The sequence below is a fragment of the Canis lupus genome, chromosome 14 (genome assembly GCF_011100685.1).
Source record: "Canis lupus familiaris isolate Mischka breed German Shepherd chromosome 14, alternate assembly UU_Cfam_GSD_1.0, whole genome shotgun sequence".
Lineage (NCBI taxonomy): Eukaryota > Metazoa > Chordata > Mammalia > Carnivora > Canidae > Canis > Canis lupus.
In genome coordinates this window covers 23,690,191-23,716,840 of record NC_049235.1, presented here as the reverse complement: position 1 = coordinate 23,716,840, position 26,650 = coordinate 23,690,191, and the positions used below count along the sequence as shown (strand labels likewise).

General features: G+C 37.7%; 1 protein-coding gene across 25 annotated transcripts in view; it reads left to right on the top strand.

Moving 5' to 3' along the window:
- Positions 1-26,650, top strand: part of ICA1 (islet cell autoantigen 1) — a 141,663-nt gene that overhangs the window by 56,215 nt on the left and 58,798 nt on the right. The window contains exon 7 of one of the 25 annotated variants that reach the window (XR_005369457.1): positions 3,255-3,360. The exons of 23 other annotated variants lie outside the window; for them this stretch is intronic. The gene's annotated coding sequence lies outside the window, so the exon portion shown is untranslated. The remainder of the gene's footprint in view (positions 1-3,254; positions 3,361-26,650) is intronic. One more of the 25 variants, XR_005369458.1, reaches the window with a different exon arrangement.

Genomic DNA, 26,650 nt, shown 5'->3' with positions numbered 1-26,650 from the left:
AGCATTATGGTGACTACCTTTCCTATGGGAAACCTAGAGGCACTACCAGGTTTTTGAGGGTGTGTGTGTGTGTGTGTGTGTGTGTGTGTGTGTGTGTGTGAGAGAGAGAGAGAGAGAGAGCGTGAGAGAGTGAGGGCATGCAAACACAGGAGTGTGAGAACACACACGCATGCTCAGAACCAACAACGTAGCTGCTTCTAGCATTTTTCCTGCCTGTCTTTACATGATTACACCACGGTTGGAAGTGGTAGGTGAGCTACATTTGTAGTGGATATTTTAATCCAGCAGCTCTCCTCACCAGTCAGCATCTCTGTATCCCATGGCATTTGGCCTGTTTTCCGCATTTTCTTCATTGTTCCAAAACAATCCTGGAGTTTCTCTGTACTCGGTTTCTGGTGTTTTGGAAATTTCCATCCTCAACTTGGTGTAACTCATTCTCCAAGCATGTGTCAGTTTCCTCCCATTGAGCATACATGTTGTTAGGCAACCTTGAGGGCACATAATTTAATTGGAGACAGCATTTTAAAGAAAACATGTAAGTGTGTAGATACCAACAGGTAGCATTCCCCAAAAGGCGTTTCCCGGATATCTGACCATTTCATTACTAGGTGCTATTTTATGTAAATTGGACAAGCTAGCTACCTTATTCTTAACAAGCTCCCATTGATATTGTAATTCAATCCATTGTAATAATGGAAGAAGAGCAGCATTTCAATTCACAAGTGCCATTAGGTGTTAGCATTCATCCATTTTTTTAAAATTTTTATTTATTTATGATAGTCACACACACACACACACAGAGAGAGAGGCAGAGACACAGGCAGAGGGAGAAGCAGGCTCCATGCACCGGGAGCCAGACGTGGGATTCGATCCCCGGTCTCCAGGATCCACCCTGGGCCAAAGGCAGGCGCCAAACCGCTGCGCCACCCAGGGATCCCAGCATTCATCCATTTAACAAATGTTTTGAGCTCCTACTGTGTGCGTAGCATCAGGGATATAGTGCTGAGCAAAATAGCCATGATCTCTGCCTTCATGAAACTAATAGGGAGATAGACATGCAATAAATATTTCATACGGAGGAAAACATATCTCAAAATTTTGACCTAATCTGTGAAATAAAAGGTCCCGGGCACACACGGGAAAGGGAGAGCTCTGTGTAGGTCACTGATTTTAGCTTAGAGCTTGAGGATGCAGTGGTGACAGCGAGAAGTTATAAGGGTCAGCTCTGTGTGGAAATAACAGTATGTGAAATCTTGGGGGTGAGAAAGAGACCTAGGTTGAGGGAGCATAATCATTGAAGGTCAGAAGCCAGGTCATGGAGGACTTTGTAGAATGGATAAGGGTCTTGGAATTTAACACTGAGAAGCTATTAAAAAAAAAAAAAAGTAAAATGATCAGATTTGTGTGTGTGTGTGTTTAAGATTTTACGTATTTTTTTAAAAAGATTTTTTGTATTTATTCATGAGAAACACACAGAGAGAGGCAGAGACATAGGCAGAGGGAGAAGCAGGCTCCATGCAGGGAGCCCAATGCGGGACTCAATGATCCCAGATCACGTGATCTGGGATCACGCCCTGAGCAAAAGGCAGCCGCTCAACCGCTGAGCCACCCAGGCATCCTAGATTTGTGTTTTTAAATGGTTACTCTGTTCTGTTTTTGAATGTATACTAAGATATGGGTGAGGAAGGGAGTGGAGGGCAAGCATGGGTTGAGGGAAGATGTTAATGTAGCATTAAGGTGGCTTGGACAAGAGTAGCAGTAATCAGTGTGAAGGAAGGTTGAGGCATTTGAGATCTGTTTTGGTGTTAGCATGCACAGAAGTTGGTGAAGGCTTGCCTATGGGAAAAGAAGAAGAGTCAAGGTTGGGTCCTATGCATCTGGCATAGTGGAGAGAGGTAGCATTTACAGACCCATGGGAAACAGGATGAAAGGCAGGTTTAGCTAAGAACAATAATTAATTCTTTGAGTACATTATGTAGGAGTTGAGTATGAGATACTCTCAAGTGGGACTGTATATTTCATTTTGGGGCTCCACAAAGGACTAGGTGAGATATTTCACATTTAGGATTTGTTTATATCTGTGACTGATAATGCATGAGAAAAGATGAGATCCCCTAGGAGAGGGTTTGGAATACAGAGAAAAGGACTGGAATTTCAGCATTTAAGAGTTAGGTATGGAAGAAACCAATGAAATAAAGAAAAAGCAAGATTATTTGGTGTCATGGCAACCAAAAAAAAAGGAAGTATTTCAAAGGAAGAATCTGTCAACTCTGAATTTCCCCCACTGTTATGTAAGGTATGAATACAAAAAAAAAAGATGTTCCTGGATTTAGCATCAGACAAATCCACTTTATAGAATTATTGGGTACGTGTGCATGTGTGGAAAAATATGAGGAGTTATGAGGAAAACAATATATGGATGTGGGAACATCTCCTTTTGAAAAGCTTGGGTGGGAGGTAGAGTGTACATAAAGGGCAGAAACCTGAGCCTGATTTTTCCAGATAGAAGGCACTAAAGTAGATTTGACTGCAGATGGGAGATGAGAGGGAGATAAAGTACAAAGTTAATGAAGAGAAAGGGCTTTCATGGTACTGGTGGGTCCTTACCTAGAAGACTAGAAGGATTGGAATACAGAGCCCACACAAAGAGAGTAGTCTTTGATAGGAAGTGGAAAGAAAGAAGAGGGAAAGGCAATGAACAAATGGTTGGGAAGATTGGATCTGATGGTAGGAAAATTAGGGAATTCTCATTTGATGGTTCCAGTTATTTCCTTGAATTATCAGAAATAGATATCCCCTGAGAATAAAAAGGGGGGAAAAAGAGTTAGGTTTAACAAGGTAGGGCAAAACATGACATATTTGACTAAAGAAATATTTAGTGGCTTGAGTGCCCAGTTGAGGGTAGTCATCAGAGCCAACATGTACAGCTGTGTTACCATACCTAAGAGGGGTGCTGTTCGCATCATAAGCATAGATTTGTATATATGTTATGCCAGGTTAGTGGCAGAGGGCAGTACAGCATCTTATTCTTACAAAACCAAGATATCACCCTAGCTTCCTGACAGAGAAGTAAAACGTATGAGAAAGGGGCATTTTATTTCACACAGAGGCACCATATAAGATACTGGTATTGGCATTTATGCTGTTGTAGGATAATACCACTCTGCCCACGGCTGAGTTTTCTTCAGCAGCATACAAGTTACTGTAGGCGCAGTCATGGAAAGGTGATTAACTGGACCCATCCATTGTTGGAGTTTTCTAGGCAGTTGGGACATGAATAGAAATGAGAAATGCTGATATCAACCAAAGAGATGGTTCCCGAAGACTGTAAGTTGGATGAGGAGGAAAATGAAGGAGGAGGTAAGTGGATCTGAAGCATCAATGAGAATGAAGCCCCGGCTATTACACTGGAGATTCCTGAGAAAGTGAGTCCCAAGGATAGGAAGCTACAATCAAAGAGTATGATATTTAATTAGTGATTTTGGAGGCAGGAAGTTTCTGGTGAAGTCAAGGCTGGTGTAATAAGGGGAGGGAAAATTATGCTGATATACTTTGTATTTAGTCAAGCCGTGTAAAAAAAAAAAAAATGCCTTCTATTTTTTCCTTCAATTGTCAATGTACTCAGTCTAAACTAGAAAAGAAACATAATATTCCCAAAACTAAAAAAAATATGATTTCAATTTTCTACATATAAGCTCTAAAACATGAAAATAGGGGGGCACCTGAGTGACTCCGCTGTTGAGCATCTGCCTTTGGCTCAGGTTATGATTCCAGGGTCGTGGGATTGAGTCCTGCATCAGGCTCCCCGCGGGGAGCCTGCTTCTCCTACTGCCTATATCTCTGCCTCTCTCTGTGTGTCTTTCATGAATAAATAAATAAAACCTTTAAAAATATGAAAATAGAAATTAAGTAGAGACCATAATCAGTGTTTTAAAATACAGTTTTATGTGCATGTGCTTTCTCAGATGTTGCTTAGCTATTTCTTGGAAATTACTAACAGGATTTTAATTATTTTGCTCTTTAATGATCTGAAAAAATATTTCAGCTCTGCTATTTTGACATATTGGTAAGGCATGTTTTAAAAATAAGCTCTGTGTGTGGGTACATCTAAATATCCTATGCCCAAGGATAGGAAAAGGTAGTATATAGAAACTCAATATTATTTTTGAAAGTAGGCTAGCACACTGGAAAGCTATTTAGATGTGATAAAATACCAATTACTATATAAATACAGAAATAGAAAAAACAACAACAACAAAAAACCTCCCAAAACAAAAACAAACCCCTCAGAGTTTAGTAAAGTATTTTAAGTAAAGTCCACTTTAGGGATAAAGTTATGGCTTAGCATAGGCATTTAGGGTACATTTAAGCTGAAGTCTGGGAAGTATATAAAAATATTGTCTTGAATTCAAGAGGGATCAGAACAGTAACCTCCAATATGTCTTATGACTGTGTCTGGGATACAGGAGTATCTTGTTTCTCCCTTAATATTCATGTTCACTTGAATGGATATTTGGATACTGTTTCAGTTACTATGGCTGGGTAAATTACTCCAAAACTTAGTAGAATGAAACAGCCATTTATCATGGTCACAGGTTCTGTGGGTCAGGAATTCAGACAGAGCTCAGAAATGACCCTTGTAACTTCCAAGGCAAAGGACAATACGGCTTCAGACTGGCTCTTTTTCTTGGGATGCTTGCCCTTAGAACCTAGCCAGCAGCCAACATCAACCACTAGACATGTGGGCAGTTTGGGCTTCCTCACAGCGTGGTAGCATCCCCACATAAAGAACAAGCTGGAAGCTGCATTGCCTTTTGCCTTGGAAGTCACACAGCATCCCTTCTGCATTCTATTCATTAAGGCACTTAATTACAAAGTCTATCCCATATGGGACTGGAAATACTGCTGTGGACATTTTTGCAAAATACACTCTGCTATGTAGACCTATAAGTTCCTTTAAGCATTTTTCAGAGATCTCTTCCCGACATCCATTGGCACACCCATTTAAAATGTGTATATTGCTGAATTTGTGGTTGCGAAAGCTCTGGGAAATGAAAGAACCTCAGGTACAGACAGGGTCAACCCTCTGAGAACAGTTAAAGACCAGTTACCTCTCCTGACTATCCCAAACCTTCATAAGCCCCCTCACCTTAATCCTTTACTCTCACTCTGAGCTCATGACCATGCTCCCTACTTCAGTGAGTACTACCTGCTTTCTTGCTGTACACTTCTCATCAAAACACTCAAAAAAAAAAAAAAAAAAAAAAAAAAGGAAGAAAAGTCTCCACATACCTCTTATAGTTCAGCCCAGTTGCCCAGATACTCCCCTGGAAGATCTATGCCTTCCCAAAGCCCAAATCCTGTCAACTTTTTTCAAGCTTTATTTTAAGGAACTTCTTCTCTACAATATTTTACAATGTTGACTACTCCCTCTGCTTCAGACTCTGTGACCTTGACCCTGATATTCTAAACCCTAGTCTTCTTCCTACCTTTGCTGTCTTTCACTGCCACCTGCTGCTTTGCCACCATGTTAATGTTGGACTTTCCCAGGCTCCCATCCTTGGCTAAATAGTCTTCTTAACTTCCATGTTTTTCCTGGGTGATCTTTTTATGCTGCTGATTTAACTACAGTTGATTCCGAAATCTTTATCTCTAAAGATAAACCCACCCAAATATGCCTGACTTTCATGTAGAGAGGGACCAGCGCTTTAAATACAGGGCATCCAAAACCAATTTCATCTTCCTGTGCCCCTGTATTACCACTCATCCCCACACCCATAACAGCTCACTTCTTTATTTTCACTGAAACTAAAAACCTAAGAAATATCTGGATATCTTACTTTCTTGTACCTTCTACATTTAACAAATAATCAGATTTGTAGACTTTGAGCTTTTGAGTATTTCCCAGATCTGTGTCTTCTGTAAGCCTATTATCTTGGCTCTCCTTCAGGCCTTGTGACACTTGTCTGGACTACCAATCTCCACTATGCCTCCCTGCTTCAAGTCTGCCTTCCACACAACCAGTATGATCTAAATGAAACCAAAATCTAACCACATCATGTCTCTGCTCAGTGGCTGCTGAGGCCACAGGATTGAGTTCAAGCTCCTTAACATCCCACAAAGCCCTCTGTGGTTTTGCTCTTGTCCAAAGCTAAGGCCTTACCTTATACCACTTCCAGCCTCATATTTTATGCTGCAAAAACATCAAGCTGCGCAGCTTACTTTCCTCCAAACAATGAGCTGTTTCTTAAACTCCTATTGTCTCCTCTGCCAAGACACAGGCTGAGGTCAACACCACTCTATCAGGTAGGCGGTTGAAACTGCCTCAGCCTTGAAACAGAGAATAGAAATATGCAAAGGAAAGGGTGTGGAGTAGCATAGTGTGTAGGGCAGGATGGGTGGATGTTTGTGACAATGGGTGACATTTACCTAAACCACATTTTCTGCCCTAGGCCATTAGTTTGTATTCTACTTCCATATTTTGGCTTGTGGTATACCACAATCAGTATTGTTTGTCACATGCATAACTTACAGAAACTTTAAATTTCAAAAAGAAAATTCATAGATACATGTCATTCCAGAATATATACAGTACTTTCCTGATAAAGTCATATCTTACTGCAGATATTTTTGGTGAATTCCCCAATTACCCCAAATGGTTAGTCTAAGATAATAGCTCTCCAAGTATGATTCCCCAACCACTTGCATTAGCATCACCTAGGCAGTTGTTAGGAATGCAAATTCTTGAACCCCATCTTATACCTGTTGAACTAGAAATTTGGAGAATGGAATTCAGCAACCTTTGTTTTAGTAAGATACTCCAGGCAATTCTGATTTATGTACAAGTTGGAGAACCCATGGTCTAAGACAATCTCGATAATTGCCTTCTCTCTGTCACTAGTTTTAGAATGGATATAGGTAACCAAATTCTGCCTTGTGAGAGATAGGAGGAAATCAGTTAGGTAAGCTGGGAGCCTCCTGGGAAAAGTGTCCTCTCTCCTAAGAAGGATACTCAGAAAAAGATCACTTTGGTACTTATCTAGATATTATCACGTTTGGATGTGACCCTTGAAAGTGCCTCAGCCTTCTTGGGACCACAAAGGGTGCCAGCTAATGTTAAAGGCAGCATGCTGAGAACGACCAAACAGGAAATTGGAAAGAACTTCATATAACCTTTGAATTAGCTAACTTTCTTAATTATTTAGTTCTGTTTGAATCAGTTGTCTGATGCTTGTTTACAACAATAATTAAAAAATGTATGCATATAATCTTTTTTTTGCATATAATCCTTATACGTGTGTCTGATATGTTTGCTGTAAGCATCTTTGCCATAGACATCATCTTTGCTCAGCATTTTTGCCACAAAACTTTTCACCACTTAACTAAGTGGCCGCAAGGCGATTTTGCCGTAAAAGATAAAATCATGAAAAATAAAAGAGGGAAATAATCAAAATGTATATATAAAGGGTTCTAGGCATTTTTGCTCTAAACATCTCGGCGGTAGACATCCTTGCCACAAACATTAATCTTTATATACATTATTTAAAAGGATATTCATTTAAAAGAGATAATGAAACATGAAAAATGAATAACAAAAAGATTTTATTGAGACAAAATATTTTCATACATTCAAAATATATAATGTAGATTCATGGCAATACTTTGCAAACGTCGAATTTTATTTTGTGGATTCTACCTACGTACTTGTCTTCAAAGGCTTTTATTCATAGTATTATACTTTTGTTTGTTTGTTTGTTTTTGCTTGTAGATTTGCATCCTCATTTAGCAACTCACTTTTTTTTTTTTTTTGGCTAAAATCTCTTCCTTCATTAAGAGAGGTATCAGGGCAGCCCCGGTGGTGCAGCAGGTTTGGCGCTGCCTGCAGCCCAGGGTGTGATCCTGGAGACCCGGGATCGAGTCCCATGTCGGGCTCCCTGTGTGGAGCCTGCTTCTCCCTCTGCCTATGTCTCTGCCTCACTCTCTCTCTTTGTCTCTATGAATAAATAAATAAAATCTTAAAAAAAAAAAAAAGAGAGAGAGAGAGAGAGAGAGGTATCAGTATTCCAAATACTAGGATGTATATTTGTAACTGAGCTTTGTATTACATTGTGAAAACCTTCTATGCCACTGTCCTTGGCATCTTGTCACATGTTCATTGATAGACATTCTGAAGTTAATGAGGAATGCAGGTTCCAAATTCTCCACTGTGAGAGCTAAGACTTATGTAATATAAAAATAGAAGTACTGTATCAATGGAGAAATGAAATCAAACTGTCAACCAGTCATTTTTTATCTTTTGTGGCAAATTGCCTTTAGCCAATTAGCTGTTCAGTCAATAGGATTGCAGCAAAAATACTTGCAGCAAATATGTCTACAGCAAAGATACTTATGGTAAAAGTACCTAGGAACCTTTATATATAAATGTGCATTTATTCACACCTAAAGTTCTTCCTTTGTTATTGTAGGCAACAGTAGATGGTGATTATAATTCTGTACTGTGCTAGTGAGGTTTTTTGAAATTAATGGGTCAAGGGTGTCCCCTTGACTTCCAGAATACGGTGGTTATGCTTCACTTTAAACATCAAAGAATCATGTTCCAAGACCTTTCCTATCTTTTCTAGAGATAGAGGACATTCTCAGGAGTCCCTGCTCAGGTACTTTCAAGAGTCCCTCAAGAATGCTACGTCCCTTAATTCTACCATGACCTCCAGTCTGCCAGGCCTCTCAAGTCATCCCTTGTCACCCTGTAATGGAAGAGAATTACAGTGCAGAAGTGTGACTACTAATATTTCAGCATTTCATTAGCCGAATACTTTCAGAGTCTACTTCTGGAAGATGTCTCCTCCATACCAGCAGGTCCCCATGTTGTGAGACAGCTTTACTCTGTCACCCGGCAGTGCCAGTGCCTGCAGTGAAGTTCACAGAAAAGAGGCTTGCTTGTCTAGAAGGGAGACACCCTTAGGCAATTCATGCACTAGGAAGGTTAGCTTGTACCTTTATAATGCAGGGTTTTTGGGCTCTACCTTCTCTCTGACTTTTGCTTCCTTTCCAGAATATGTTCTTGGCTTTGCTTCCATAGAATCAAAGACCTATTAAAGTGCTTTTCCCAAAAACAAAGAAGGAATTTCTCCTCAAAAATAAAACCAGACCTCACTTTCAAGGTTGTTGCCCTTCTTTTCGCTATTAAGGCTTTCAGAAACATGGAGTTGAGTTCTTGCTACAGAGCACTTTACACAAGGACAGAACACTGTCTGAGGAGTGATAGTCAAAGGGGTAGGAATAAGAAGGAACTTGGAAATAAGGTAGCTATTGGAGCTACCATGCCTTTCAGAGAGAACAATGCAATTAGACCTCAAAGCCTCTAGAACTAGAGGGTACCTCAGGGTTTGAAAACTGGCTAATCCCATCTCCCTTAGCAAACAGAACTTGTGGATTTCTAGTTGAGTGCACAGCCAGGCATTCCCTGAGTCCGTGTCTTATTTAGTTCCCTACTGCTAATTATTTCTTTCCATATTCCCCAGTTCACATTTCAGGAGAGAGAATTTGATTGGGCTAGTTCATCAATGTCTTTTGTGTTTGAGCAGAGCTCTTTATACCAGATGACCTCACAGGTCATTGACCCAGATGGAATGACTCCCTTGGGTCAGGTGACAACCCCAGGTCTCATCAGCTGTGTAGATGGGATGGAGGTGGGGGTGAGGGACAGGGTCACAGGGTAAGCCACGAAGCCATTCCTCAGGGAGTAGGCTAGGGTTGCTCCTTCAGCAGAGACTGTGGGTGGGGCAGATTGCCTTGGAAGAATCCCATAAGTCTGCCTAGGGCAGTGATTGCAGAGTAACCAAGTAGTACAATGCAGTCTTTCCTACAGGGAACAAAAGGGAAGGCTGACTTCTAATTCATGATAGACATCCACATTTTGACCTCAGCAAATTTTCCTTTCAGGGCTTCCGTTTCTTCATCGGCAAAATCAGACAGTCCATCTTAGTGATTTCTAAGGACCTTCCATTCAGGGCAGATCCAAGTTTTACAAGCCTATGCTTACATGTTTAGAACTCTATTTAGAAAACAAAAACAAAATCAGGTACAAGGTCTTAGAAAGGGCCATGAAACTCAGGCTTTCTTAATTTCATATAAATCCATCTTTGCTTCTATTCTTAAATTCTGTGGTTTCTTTCTGGTCATTGTTTTGAATTTTACCTACCTCTTGTGCTCACAGCCTGAGGCCTTTCTGATGAACACCACACAGGCTGGTTTTTAGCTTAATTCTGAAAGAACAGTGTGTTCCCCAGAGTCCCTTAAATAGATTATAGGCAATTTGGTAGTTTAAGAAGGGGAAAAAAAAAGGTCCATGAACATTTTATAAAGTATAATGGTATTATGATATTGAAATTAAGTAGCATGATTTTTACAGAAATCCCTTTACTTCCTAACTATGCATTCTTTAGTGTGCAACCGTGTCTCAAAGATAGAGGGGGTTTATCTCAGCAAATGTACCTTCAGGCTCTTGATTTGTTGCTACGTGTATTAGTTGAATTTGCATGTATTATCATTGTGTGGCACTATCTATAAGTCACATATGGATTAGTATGTGTGATTATATGAAAAAAGATTATATAGTAATATAAAATTTGAGGTGAAAATATTGGTGCATTAACCCAGAATAACTTTATAAATGTATTAATGAACCGTACTCCAGCGGAGAGAGGGGAGAATTGTAAATATGTATTTGCTGAGCTTGGGTTCCACACAAGCAACCAAAAAGGAAAAGTTCTAAAAGGAAGTATGGCATTATGGAAAAGCTAGGTTTGGTTGGCTCATTAATGCATTGTCACTAATAAGATGAAACTTTGTCAGGTGGGGGCAAGAAAATTTGGTTTTCTTTCATGACATTTTCCACAAAATGTTTAATGATGTAGCTATTAAACTAAGGGGCTTCCCTCCCCAGCATGAAACAAAACGATGCTTTCTTTCTAGTATAAAGTTAATTTATTAGCAAAAAGCCAAGAGAAGAAAGAAATGAGAGAGGCAGCATTGTGAGTTGCACTCTACATATCAGTTCCTCAAAGAGCACAGCTTTTCATTTCTTGGCTGATAAGGTAGGGACAAGGTTTGCTCTAGAAGCCTGGAAGTGGTGCAAATGCCTTTATTATTTGGGCTTACTCTTTGCCAACACCTGATGGAGAATACAATTGTGATGATCCATTATTTGGCACAGCTTAAAACCATATGGAAATACTTCACTAGACTGTAAAGGGATGTTTTCCAGAGCTCAGTGTAGCAAAAGACTATGTTGGAATACATTTACTATCATCCCCCAAGTGGGCACAGCTTTCCAGGTTTTCAGTGGAAATCCCAATCAGCTGGTGAGCTGACTGTGGTCTTCAGTCACAAATCTTCATAGCATTGGTTCATGCTCAGTCTGAGTAGGAAGAGGCCATTGTTTTTGCTCTTGCTCCTGTTCCTCCACTGCCTTACTTTTTACTATGGTTGGCAAATAGTAGACATAATTTTTTAAAGAATCTGAAACATAGTTTGTATCTTTCTTCTTTGTCATCTCAGCCTTTTCCACCCTTCCCATAGCTACGCTTTTTTTTAATACCCATACTATAAGTTCATAGCAAAATTGAACCAAAAGTACAGAGAGTTCCCACATACTCCTCTCCCTACCACACACATAGCCTTCTCCGCCATCAGTATACCATATCAGTGTAGTACATTTGTCATAATTGGTGAGCCAGCATAGATGTATTATCAACTAAAGTGTGTAGTTTACATTAGGGTTCACTCATTGTGTTATTGATTCTGTGGGTTTTAACAAATGTATAATTTGTTAAAATTAATGATACCATTAATGGTACCATCTAATCTAATGATACCATTATAGTATCATATAGAGTAGTTTCACTAAGCTAAACAAAATCAAAGAATAATACACAGTAGAAAAAATAAGCATAAAATGTAACATAATTTTCATACTGATTACGAACCAAAATGACAGAGACTCAAACATGTCAGTTTTATCAACAAATGTAAATAGGCTTAACCTCCAAGATTTCACTATAGGCTGTATCCAAAAGAAAATTAAGAAAGGTGAAAAATAAAGGGATAAGCAAAGATATACCAAGCAAATGGAAAGAATAAAAGATGTAACAATATTGATATCAGAGAAATAAGATTTTTAAAAATGGTAAATATGACAAAAGTACTCTTTAGTGTTAAAAGCCATAATTGACAATGAAGACATAACATTTATGGATATCTCTGCCCTAAATTACACCACAGCAACTTTTATAAAGCAGAAAGTACAAGAGATGCAAGAGATACAGAAAGAAACACTAACAGAATAATTTAATGCCCCATTCTCAATATAAGACAAATCAAATAGACAAAAAAAAAAAAAAAAACAACACAAAACTAAAGATACTGAGGATCTGGACAGCAGAAGCATTAAGGGCATATATCATCATTTTTATACCAAGATAATAGAAAATTTACCTTCTTCTTAAGTCACATGAAAGATTAACTAAAAAAGATCCTATGTAAATTGAAATTAGAGAATTCCTTGAAAATAATAATGAAAACACATATCAGAATCTGAAATATATATATAAAGCAATGATCAAGGAATATTCAAAGTCTTAAACACTTAATAAAAATTGAAGATGACAGGGCAGCCCCTGTGGTGCAGCGGTTTAGCACCACCTGCAGCCTGGGGTGTGATCCTGGAGGCCCAGGATCGAGTCCTACATCGGGCTCCCTGCATGGAGCCTGCTTCTCCCTCTGCCTGTGTCTCTGCCTCTCTCTGTCTCTCTCTGTCTCTCTCTCTCTGTCTCTATGAATAAATAAAATCTTAAAAAAAGGTTTAATAAAAAAATTGAAGATGACAGTAAATGAATTAAAGTCTCAACTTAAAAATCTAGATAAAGAACAAGAAATAAACCAGAATAAAGCAAAAGGAAAGAAATAATAAAGATAACCTATAAATTGAGGCATTAAACAAAAAACAGTACAAAGGGTAAAAACAAAAAAACTTGGTAAAAAAAGTACACAAACAAATGACAAAGGGAAATACTGTTGAATCAGAAGAATTTTGAAGTATCATAAGAATATAACCAGATCTTTGCAAATCTGAAGACCTAAAAATAAATAGTTTCCCAGGGAAATAGTTCATCAAAATTCATCTCATTAGGAATGGAAAGCTTATACAGAAAAATTCACTAGAAGAAATAAAGTAGTTATTGAAGAACTATCTCACAAGAAAAGCACCACATCCATAATGTTTTACAGGGAAATTCTGCCACATCCTCAAAGACCAAATAAATTTTGGTGCTCCGTAAGTTGTTCAGCAGTATTAGTGAAGGAAATCTCCTTAATTGTTTTTATTAGGCAACTATATACTCATATCTAAACCTGATGGAAACAGTACAAAAAATTATAGACCAATATCACTTAGGAATATTAGTGCAAAATTTCTAAGTAAAATATTAGAAAGTAGAGCCTGATATTACATGAAGAATATAATACACCATGACCAGATCGGATTTATCCCAGAGAGGCAAGATGGCTCAATATGAGGAAATCCAGTAATTTAATATACTTTTTATCTGAGGAAGAAAGTCATATGATTATCTTCATAGATTCAAAAAACCTTTTACCATACTCATCACTCCTCTCTGATAAAGTCACTCAACGAAAAGGAGTGGATGAATATTTTCTGAAAATATACAGATATATGATCAAGTATAAGCATGCCTTAGTCTTAAAGCCAGCTTAATTGGGAAACACTAGGAAGTAGTACTAAGCAAAGCAAGATTACCCACACTATCTCACTACCATTCAGCATTGTACTAGTGGTATTAGCCAACGCAAGTAGACAAGAGAAACTAATTAGAGGCATAAAATTGAAGAAGTAAAACTATATTTGCATATGATATCATCATGGACTTAGCTCTAAAGACTCAAAGGCAACATCAAATCAAATAATGAGTAAAGTAGCAGGAGGCTCTAAAAGATATACAAAGATAGGGAAAACTTTTTAGGTAACAATAAAGAAGATAAAATACTTAAGAATAAATATGACATGAAATATGTAAAATTTTTGTAAGGAGAACTATAAAGCATTCCTGAAAGACCTAAAAGTAGACTTGACCAAACAAACTACTCTTTACTTTTGGATAAGAATATTCATATAATAAAGATTTCAGTTATCCACAAGTTAATTTATAATTTAAAATAACCCAATGGAAATACTAAGTTGGTAGGAGATTTCATATGGGAAAAATAAACATGTAAGAATAACCAGCCAAATACTAAAAAAGAAATGCTATTGTGTAGGTGGGGGTTTTGGAACTAGCCTACCAGACATGTTTACTAAAGTTTCTTTTTAAAAAGTGTGGTACTGGCACTTGAATGGGCAGACCAGTGGAATAGAATAGAAAATAAGAATAAAATAAACCCAAGTACATATGGGACTTTAGCATTATGATAAAGATAGTATCTCCTATCACTGGTGCAAAAATGAACTTCTTAACAAATGATACTGGGACAACTGAATAGCCATTTGGCAAAGATAAAATTAGTTCCATATTTCATACCATGCACAAGAATAAACGCCAAATAAATTAGGGATCTAAATGTAAAAAATGAAACTATGCAAGTTTCTCTTTAACTTGGGTATATACAAAGAATTTCAAATTATGTCTCAAAATCCAGATGCTATTAAAGAAATAATTGATAAATCTAATTAAATGAAAATAAAAACTTCCATACAATAAAACAGCAAAAACAAAGTCCAGTGATAAATGAAAAACTGAGAAAATGTATTGCAGATAAAGGGATAATATACCAATATAAGAAGAACTTTTTTAAATTAATAATGTAAGGTAAAAAAAATCATAGAATGATGGAAAAAAACATGCAGAGATAACTTACAGAAAAGTATAAAAATGGCCTTTAACATATGAAAAAAGTATTTAACCCCACTCATGATAAAAGAATTGCAAATTAAACCCACTTTAAGATAACCAGTTTTCACCTGTTTCACTAGGAAATTTTATTTATTATTTTTTTTTAGATTTTATTTATTTATTCATGAGAGTCAGAGTCAGAGACATAGACAGAGGGACAGAGGGAGAAGCAAGCTCCCCGCAGGGAGCCCGATGTGGGTCTTGATCCCGGGACCAGGATCATGCCCTGAGCCAAAGGCAGATGCTCAACCTCTGAGCCACCCAGGCATCCCGTCCCTCACTAGCAAATTTTAAAAGAATAACATATGATCTCTAGACAAGGCTGTAAGGAAACTGTAACTCTCAGAGATAGCTGGTGGGAATGCAATTGATACAGCTCTAGTGGAGGGGAATTTAGCCATGTCTAACAAAATTACCTATGTGTTCACCTTTTGACCAAGCAATCTCACTTCTAGAATTAACCTTGAAGATACACTCTCAAATATACACAAATACTATACATAAGATTATCTACTGCAACACTGCATTATTTATAATTGCAAATTATTAGAAATAGCCTGAATGCCCATTCAGAGGAAAGTAGTTGTCTAAATTACTCCATAGCACCTGATGGAGTAGAATGTGGCTGTGAAAGGGAATGAGGAGACCTCTGTGATACAAAGTGATTTCCAGGATATATAAAAGAAAAAAGGCTAAGTGCACACAGTATGTGTTATGCTCTGTGTAACACAGGAAGAAATGAGAAAATATACATTTACCTCCTCATTTAAGGAAAAAGAAACAGCATAGAAATGAAAACAACAATAACAACAACAAAAACAAAGACCAGTAAGTCTTTAGGCAATGGGGTGAAAGGAGAGGGAATGGGAGAGGATAACACTTCTCACTATACCAGTTTATACAGACTTACCTTGTGGAATTCTGTTAATATTTCACATAATTTTTTAAGTAAATGAATAAATAGAAAAGTAAATAAATAAGATCCAGAGGATGGTGAGGGACTCTCAAACTGGATATAAACAAATGAAACAGGTTATGTTTCAAGAAAGTAATATAACCGTACAAAGAAGGCAAGAAGCAAGGAAGGAAGGCAATGAACCCAAGAAGTTTTTGAATGCATTGCTGTGACTATATGCTCTCAGGCTAAAAACAAAAATAACTCTGAACAAACACTGAACCTTTACTTGTAGACCTTCCTTTTTGTAGAAACATGGATTTTACAAATTCTGAAATCATTTTTTATATGTTCTAGGATTGAACAACTAAATTGCAGATAATGGGAGTCAGGTTTTGAACTTTGGGAAAAGGAAGCTACAATTATGGTAAAGGAAAAAATTAAATGAACCTGTAGTACCGGATTGCATTGGAGATATAGATGTGAACTCATGGATTCTACTACACACACACACACAGACTTATACACATACACACATACATACTAATACATATTGTACACATATAGGTAAGTGGATATAGATGTGCATAGATAAATGTATGCATTTTTCTGTGTGTGAATGCATATGCACACATTTGTTTATGTATATGTATAAGCATTTCCCAGCGCTGTTCTCTAAGAGGATCTCTTTTTTTTTTTTTTAAGATTTTATTTATTCATGAGAGACACAGAGAGAGAGGCAGAGACATAGGCAAAGGGAGATGCAGGCTCCCTGCCAGGAGCCTGATGTGACTCGATCCTGGGACTCCAGGATCAGACTCTGAGCTGAAGGCAAATGCTCCACCACTGAGCCACCCAGGCATCCCCTTTAAGAGGATCTTGAAGCAAATTGCCAAGACCTTTGTTCCTGTATACCCCATTCTATACTAAAAGGAGAAAAGTGCCAAAAAGTGAGAAAATGCTTAAAGAATGATAAAGACATGTCAAAATAACACAGGAACCAGCATGAAGGGGACCCATTGGTGAAATCTGGGATAATGTAATCATTAAAATAAATTACTAATTAAAATAAATAATGACAGGAAATTTAATACTACATTGTCTCAAATATAGCCCTATAAGCTACTTTTTATTTACAAAGGGTAAAATAGTATCTCTAAGTGGAGAAACCTAGGGAACACTTTAAGTAAAGGATTAAAGTTAACATTGTTACTAATGAGTCTAATCAACAATATGTGCTTCCTAATATGTTGCATAGAGAAAAAGCCAGAATAACTTTTTCCATATGTTGCCATAATTAACCTAATCATTATGACACATAGGATAATTCAAAAGTGAACGCTCTATAAAATACCTGGCCTGTACAAAGACAGACCCAGGAACTGTCCCAGATTAAGAGACTGAAAAATCACAACTAATTACAATGCATGCTTTTAGAATTTCTTTGGCTATAAAAGATATTATTGGGACAATTGATGTATCTCAATATGGTTTTATAAAGTAGATAATATTTCAATATTAATTTCCTATAATTATACCATTTATGTAAGAGGATTCTGTGTTTTTAGGAAATACACATTGAAACATTTAAAAATAAAGCAGCATCATATCCACAACTTACTCTTAAAAAGATCAGAAAAGGGGTGCCTAGGTGGCTCTTGGTTTCAGCTCAGGTCATGATCTCATGGGTCATGAGGTCAAGCCTCGAGTCAAGCCCTTCATCAGACTCTGCACTCAGTGGGGAGTCTACTTGAAGATTCTCACCCTCTGCTCCTCCCCCTGCTCACTCACTCATGTGTTCTCTTGCTCTCTCTAAAATTAATCAATCTTTTTTTTTAAAAAAATGTGTATATTTAGAAAGAGAAAAGACAAAAGAAGTAAATGTTGAAATTTTGGGAATCTGGGTGAAATGGTATCCAGGAATATGAAGAATTTTTGCAGCTTTTCTCAAAGTCTGAAATTAGGTTTGATGACTTAATGGTTTAAACTTTAGTATGCTCTCTTATAATGATGATGGTATCCAAATTAAGAAAGTAAGCGTTCAGTATATGATGGAATGGCACTGAAAAAAAAAAGTGACAGTAGAAGTTTATATTAATTCTTTGTATAATACTATATATAGGTGTAATTATTATCATAATAGCAACAATAATGTACCAATAGGGGTCTTTGCAAATTTTGTGAAGCCTGGTCTGTGTCTTTTAGATGTTGTGATCTAAGGTTGGAATGGTATCAATAGCATCATGTACCAAAATAGTGATTTCAGTAATTCTCATGTAAATGGGAGTGGGTCAGAGGAAAAGCTATAATCCTATTAGATTATTGGAGTTTATTATGATTGGAGCTTACTGGAATCAGACAGTAGTTCCTCACATCTGCTGACTGTTCTGTGACTATGGAATAAACAACTGTGATGGCCATTTAGTCATCAGCGTACTGGAGTCATGTCCCTGAGGAATGTCAGGGCAGTAAAATTTTAGAAGCTAAATGTTTAATTTTCCAGAATGTCTGTGCAAGACAAAGCAAGGTTCACAGAAGCAAACTTCCTTGTTCACTAAACACTCAGCCCAGAAAAATTGAGAGATTGCACATGTAACTGTGAACTTTGCACTGCTAGATTTATAAACTTTGTAAACCAAAAATAGATTCTGTCAGTGATCCAAAAACTTACATTCTAACAATAAATTTATGGTGGTTAAAATACTTTAAATTTTAGATTTTAGTTCCTGCTCTCTTCCCCCTTCCTGATTGAGTCAGGTTAAGTTGACTTGAACTTTGAAGAAGAAACACATTGCCTCTGTAGGGTTTTCTGACATCTAAAGAAAGTTTCCAAATAACCTGTCCTATTAGGTTTTAGAATCCTCCAGGGGGCACCAGAACATTCCAGTGTAGTTGACCACATTTCATTAAGTCCAGAAAGGCTGTTTAACCTTATTATAATTGATTCACCTACTGTAATTTTTTCATTTCCATTAACACTGGGTTTGTTTGGGGTTTTTCTGTATAGTTGGGGATTTTTTTTTTGTACATTTGGTTTTATGACATTTATGAGTTTATGGAATATTTCTGCCTCTGAGGAGGTGGAGGAAGGAAAGAGATCATCTTTTGGATGAGCCCTTAAAAACTGGAGCCATGTCTCCTCGGGGTAAATATGAAAGCTTTCAGCCCACTCTTGAGAGTGAGGATTTTCCAAATGTTCCTAATCTGGCTGAGGAAAAAAAAAAAAAACTTGATGAAACTGAGAATTCATTCACTTTCTCAGCTTAGTGTTGTGTATAAGCTACTCTGTTATTATCATTATTAATAATAAACAGTGAATGTCAGACAGGCACTTCATGGTAGATTTTTATATGAATTTTATGCAGAAGTAAGGGGTTGCCAGGCTACTGCATAATATTACTCAGTTCTGGTCCAGGAGTACAAAATTCCAACAGGCCTCCTGAGCCCGTCCCTCCAATTAGTGGCTACTTCATTACGAATAAAGAACCCTCATTACCGTGGGCCTTCAAGTGAAATAGGATCCCCTACCTCTTGAAATCCGCCTTTCTAAGTACAGACAGTTCCCAACTTACAAACAATCCACTTAAGAACCACCAAGGCATTCAGAGGCTGCCTAGCCTCCTGCAGCTGCTGCCCGGGCCCCCTGCCCAGCCCCCCTGCCCAGCCCCCGCCCCACACTCCTGGTCTGCTCAAGGGAGCTCTGCCCTCCCCCCTGCAGAGCCAGCTGCCCACCTGCCCCCCAGACTGCAGGCTCTGAGCTAGGGGTTCAGTGAGGCCTCAGAGCTACCGCTGGTTTTATAGTTGAGCTCAGCTATGGGGTAAATAGGCTTTTGTGGCCTGGCCTGGGAACCGAACCACCGTTTAAAAAAAAAAAAAAAAAAAGGAAGAAAAAACCTGTCTCCATGGGAAAATGTATTCTGCATTCCCAATAACCAGCCAACAAACATTAGAATGACTGTGGGAGCTGTCTTCATGCTCCTAGCAGGGTGAAGAGGAGAAAGGATGGCCCGTGTGTTCTGGGTTTCCAGTCTAACTCTAGCACTAAATCCCCCATGGGGCCTTTAACCTCTCTGGGTCTCACATCATCTGTATAGCAGTAGGATTGAACTAAATGAATTATAAGCCTCCTTCTAGTATAGTGACTCCAGTTAATCAAAGCTCCAGCTTCATTCATTCATTCATTCATTCACAGGCATTGTACTCAGGGCACCTGCTTTGTATAAGACTCTGGGCTAAGTGTTGGAGATATAGTCAAATAATACAGATCTCAGTTCTCCAGGGGCTCTGTGGTTAGTGGCAGAGAAAACTGTGTAAACAAATGCTTATAAGCAGATACTGTGATTAAGATGAGCACCGAGTTTGTCAAAGTTGAGGAGGGTGGCATCTAAATTAGATGAAGACTTTCTCAAAGAGGGGATGCTTCCCCGGTTTGCTCCTGTCTTGGTTTCTTTTGATTCTCCCCTCTTCTTGGTTATCAAGACTGGTTCACTAGGAAGCATGGCTTCTGCATCTGCTGTTCTAACACTTCAGCTTAGTCCCTTGGCCTCTCTGGGGGAATCTTGCCCTCTTCTTGCATCACTGAGAGATGGAATGCAGTGGATGCTCCTGCCAAAACCATAGGCTTGGTTCCCATGAGTGCTGCCCTGAATGCTGCCTTCTTTCCTAGCCTGGGGATCCACAGCCTAAAAGTCTCTCCCTTCCTCTTCTTGGGGCCTTCCCTGCTCTGACCCCTCGTGGATTACCAACAACTGTTATTCCCAGATTTTAAAAAAGTTCTTCACTCCCCAAATTGTTTTTAAAAGTCCAGCCATCAACTGCTCATTTTTTTTTTTTTTTTGTAATCTCTAAACTTCTACCAAAACTCCCTGCCAGGCTACCACACTTAATAATAATAACAATCAAGGTGGTTCTGAAAGGTCATCTATTATTTGGAAGGTGATATAGTGGTTCACATCTGAATCTTGACTCTGTGACTTGGTATCTGACATTATGAAATTCTTTCATTATGAAGCTTTCCTAACAAGGAAGTAATTATGGAAGAGGAGTTTTGGGGGAGTTGAATGTTGCTAGAAGAATGGAAAGGAGGGAATAAATGAGAGATTGCTGGAATAGAAATGATAGGACTTAAACCAAATAAATGTGTCATTATGTGTCACTAAATTGTGACTGGTTTTTAAATAATCAGTGAATATATATGAATACCTATTTATATGTGAATACCTATTCCTCAAAAGTATGATAAAAATTAAGTAGTCTGTTTATTCCACATCTGTGAAAGCAGTTTGATAATTATAACTGGAAATAATACCTCAAAATCTTTTTTCCATATAAATAACAAAGCACCCCAGCAAAGTTTTAGATAATAATTTCCAATCCCAATTCCATCAGGTTCTTTTAGGATGTTTGTAGTATAAAGAACCATCTGGTGCCATGGTGAGGAATGTAGTCTCTGCATCCAGAATGCTCCTTGGTTTAGGTTAGGGCTCCACTACTTTATAGTAGTGTAATCTTGAGCAGATTTCTTCTCTGTGCCTCACTGTCTTGATCTGAAAACTGGGAATGATAATATTAATCACGATTCTTATGAAGAGTAAATCTAATATTTATAAAGGACTTAGAAGAGAGTGTGATCCATGCTAAGCACAACAGAAACATTCATTGTTGCCCAATTTTAAGTGTTCACTAAATAAGATAAATAAAATAAATAGCATCGAATAGCTCTATCAAGATACTGAATGGCTTGTCTTTTGAGAGATGGAGGGTAAGTCAGTGAAGAACTCAATTCTAACTAGTTGTCATCTTTCCCCTCCCAGTGGCACTTTGGCATGTGTTGAATGTAACAGAACCCATCAAACTGAACACATCTGTATCTGAAAGCAAATTCTTGATACTTCCTCCCTGACCTGTCCCTTCTCCTGACCTCCTTGTTTTTGTTGACATAGGCTTGAAATACTAACTTCACGTTCAACTTCTTGCTCTCCTTGTCTGACACATTTATTTGGTTTCAGAATCTCATCATTTCTGGAAATCTTCCTCTCATCCATCTTTTCCTCTCCATTTTTGTAGCAGTCTATACAGTACTGCCAAACTCATCTTCCCAAGTACCCACTACCCCAAGTGAGGTGACTTCCTTGCTCAGGACTTGCAGTAGCTCCCATGACTTAAAAGACAGAGCTGTCAGTCTGTTGTTAGGGATGCTGTGCTGCACAAATCCATCTTGCTCTGTACCTTTTTCCAGTACTCCTTCCCAGCAGCCTATTCTCCAGTGTGACCATATGCATGGTCCCCTTTAAATCTATTGTCCTGACTTAACTGTTAATGATGCTCCTTTCACTTGCAAAGTGCCCCTGTGTGGACAATAAATTATATGATCACCCTTCTGTTACCCCTTTGGCCAAACTCTGTATCCCATGATCCCCTTTCCTTTTCCTTTCATCTGAAATGTCCTTCCCTTCATCTGTGCTTCCTCTTTTTAAAAAACTCATTCCTAGGGCAGCCCTGGTGGCCCAGCAGTTTAGCGCCACCTTTGGCCCGCGGGTGTAATCCCGGGTCTCCAGGATCGAGTCCCATGTCGGGGCCCCCACATGGAGCCTGCTTCTCTCTCTGCCTGTGACTCTGCCTCTCTCTCTCTCTCTCTCTCTCTGTGTGTGTGTGTGTGTGTGTGTGTCTCATGAATAAATAAATATATATTTAAAAAACTCATTCATATGTTGCTTTTTCCACTCTTTCAATTTCCCAGGGCACTTTATACACTGTTCTCTTGCTACCTGACACTTTCTACTTTGTATCATGATTATTTATATGCTAGAGTAGCTCTTCTTCCAGACGGAGGTCCCTAAAGAAAGAAACCATGCCTGATGAATAGTGTTTCCTGCAGCATAGAACACAGGGTCTTCCATGCCTGGAAGAATAACAGACATCAGGTACTGAGTATTTATTTGGCACTAAGCACTGTGTGTATGATGTACAGACATGATAGACCACATCTGAATAGATTTCTTTAGGTAGTTCTAACAATTGCCCTGAAAAGTATCTCTGTTTACTAATTTGGAAACTAAGGCTTGATTAAATGGCTTGTTCCAGGTCACAGAGATAGTACGTCTTGAGTGCAAATATTTGAACCCAAATTTATCTGGCTTCAAAGAACCTGCTCTTAACCTTTTCACTCCAGGAAGCTGGTTCTCAGACCTTAGCATGTAATGCAATCACCTAGGGGGCTTGTTAAAACTTGTGTTGAGGCCCCATCCTACTTTCTGACTTGGTAGGTCTGGGATGGGGCCTGAGAATCACATTTCTAACAAGCTCCCAGGTGATGTTAATGTTGCTGATCCAGGAAGTACATTTTGAGAAACACTACATAAGCACAGTCATTCATCAGTGAGTAAATGGTTAGATGATAGATCATTTAACTTAAAGTTCTGTAAGTCTACTCCACACTTTATACATTAGGCACATTCTTATATTCAGTTATAATTCTTAAAAGATCAAGGTTAAAACTCAGTTTTATTTTAAATACCACTTTTATCGGTCTCAAAGTATTATTTAAATTTGAATTATATGTTTTCTATTTTTTTAACTAAAGGATAGAATTAATTTTTCTTTTTTATTTTCTTTTGTATCTTAAAAATTATTAGTTCTAAGTAATGTTAAAGATGGTTTATAGATTTCTCCCCCACCCCCCACCCCCAGGTAACTTTGTCTTCTCCTGTACTCCTGGGTTTATGTTTAACCCACAGTAGATTATTACATATGTATGAATTATTTCTCTAAACCAACACGTATTCTGAAGGAATTATTTCTAAGTATCCAGGGAAGAAAGCTATCTGAAGATAAGCTTAACATAAGACAACCACCAGGATTCCAGAGATAATCGGCATCCTTTTAACTGATTTTACTTTGGGACAGCCCAGTGGTTGATCTTCACGGACTCTGGTTTTCATGGAGGAAAGGAAAAGAATCCTTTCTTCTGCTCTGCTCAAATTTCATAGTAATTCTGTAAAGTATTTATTAAGTAATTAATATATGACAGGTACTGTGCAAGGTTCTGGAGATAAAATTGTGAATAAGGCCATCACTGTCCCTGCTGTCTTAGAATTCATAGTGTAGTAGGGGAGACAGATATTAATCAAAAGTCCATCAAAAGTCAAATGCTAGGATAGAGGGTCTAAAGGATTTTGTTGAGGCACATAGTAGAAACTCCTAATTCTGTCCTGTGGACCAGGATTGGCTTTTCAGAGATACTATGTTTTAAGTTGAAGACTGTGTGAGTGCATAGTTAGTAGCCTGGTGAGAGGGATAGGGGAGGACAAAAGTTTTTCTGGCAGAGCTGTGGGATGTGAGAAAGCCCAAAAAGGGGTGAGAGAGAGAATGATACAAAGAAATGAAAGGAAATTGACTGGAACATTATGTCTTTCTACCATAAGCTGTGAAAATAGCTAATGGTAACTTTAATTACATAATAGAGAAATAGATTCAAAGAACATTGTTCCAGTAATAATATATGCTCAGATATGTTCAACTCTTAGTAAGAAGACTTTACCATTCAGATAATCTTCTAGATTATTATTATCTTCTATAATATATGTTTATTTTGTATGTGGATTGTGTTGCTTTTCTCTTTTAAACAAGATGAAAAAATTCTAGTAATGCCTCATATTTTTTTTAAAGATTTATTTATTTATTTATTTATTCATAGAGACAGAGAGAGAGAGAGAGAGAGAGAGAGAGAGGCAAAGACACAGGCAGAGGGAGAAGCAGGCTCTGTGCAGGAAGCCTGATGTGGGACTCGATCCCAGGATCTCCAGGATCATGCCCTGGGCTGCAGGCGGCGCTAAACCACTGAGCCACCGGGGCTGCCCATGCCTCATATTTTTAAATTAAGCACTGGCATATTTTCTTAGCCACATTTAAAGACTAAAAATGACAGATACCTAAGAATACATCTAACCAAAGACATGCAAGAGATCTATAACAGAAAATTACACAACATTGCTTAGAAACATCAAAGCAGGGATATACCATGTTTATGGATGAAAAGACTCCATTTTTGTTAAGATGTCAATACTCTCCAAATTGATGTGTAGGTTAAATGCAACATCAATCTCAATCCAAATGGGAAATTCACACGATGATTATAAACTTATATAGAAACACAAAGGATATGGAATACCCAAATGTGATCTTTAAAAAACAAGAACAAAGCTGAAGGACTTACTTCCTTAGATATTAAGACTTACTATAAAGCTACAGTAATTAAGACAGTGTGGCATTGACTAATGAATAATCCAGTAGACCAGTGGAACAGATTAGATAGTCCATAAACAAACATACACACACAGTTACCTGATTTATGTCAAAAACATTGCTGTGATTCATTGGAGGTAATAATAGTCTTTTTAATAAATGATGCTAGGTCAATTGGATATCCATATAGAAACAATTAACTTGACCTTTATTTCATATCCTACTCAAAAATTGAATGAGCTAAAGAGATCATAGACTTAAAGTCCTAAGGTAAAATAATAAATCTTTTAGGACAAAACATAGTTGAATATCTGAATGACCCTGGGACAGGCAAAGAATTCTTAAACAGGACACAAAAAAACACTAACCATAAAAGAAAATAATTAATTGCACCTTATCAAAATTAAGAAAGTCTTGGGATGCCTGGGTGGTTTGGCCGTTAGGTGTCTGCCTTTGGCTCAGGGCATGATCCCAGAGTCCCAGGATTGAGACCCACATTGGGCTCCCTGTATTGAAGCCTGCTTCTGTGCCTATGTCTCTGCCTCTCTGTGTGTCTCTTGTGAATAAATAAACAAATTAAATCTTAAATTAAAATCTGTTCATTAAAAGAGCACTGAAGAAAGATAAAGAAAAACTTAGAGCAGAAGAAGATATTTACAGTATATGTATTCAACAAGGAACTTGTATTCAGAACATCTAAAGAAGTCCTACAAAAGAAAAATACTGACCACCTAGTTAAAAAATGGGGAAAATAAATGAACATACACTTGACAAAGAAGATCTCAAAATTGCCAAGATGAATATGCAAAGGTACTGAACATTATTAGCCATGAGAGAATGGTAATTAAAACCTACCAAGTAGCTAAAATTAAATAAGATTGACAATCACAAATGTTTGTGAGGTATGGAGCAACTGGAACTATTGCACATTGCTGTGGGAGTGTAAATTGAAAGAATTATTTGGAAAACTATTGGCATTATCTACTAAAAAATACAAGGAAAATAAGCATTCATGTAAAACACATGTACAAAAATGTTCATAATGGCATTATTTTTAATACTCCAAAGTCAGAACAAACCAGATGTCTATCAACAATAGCATGGAAAAATTAATTCAATACAGTACTATACAGCAATGAAAAATAATTAACTATTACTACAGTGCAGTAATATGGATGAATCTCATGAGCATGATGTTGAGTGAAAGAAACCAGACATCACAGACTATGTAGTGTATGTAGTATATGATTTATTTCATTAATATGCGGTTCAAAATTAGGTAAAGTGAATCAATGGTGATAGAGGTCAGAACGTATAGAATAGTGATTTGATTTTTGAGGAGGTATTGATGGAGTGGAACACAAAGTTTACTGGAATGATGAAAATGTTCTATTGAACCAGGTAGTCGTTAGATATGTAGTATAAACATATTTTAAAGCATATTTTAAAGCTGTACTTTAATGTACTTTAATATAAGCTATACCTTAATAAAACAATAACAAAAACACAAAATAACTAGTCTGAGGAGAGAAAGAAAAGAATAGAG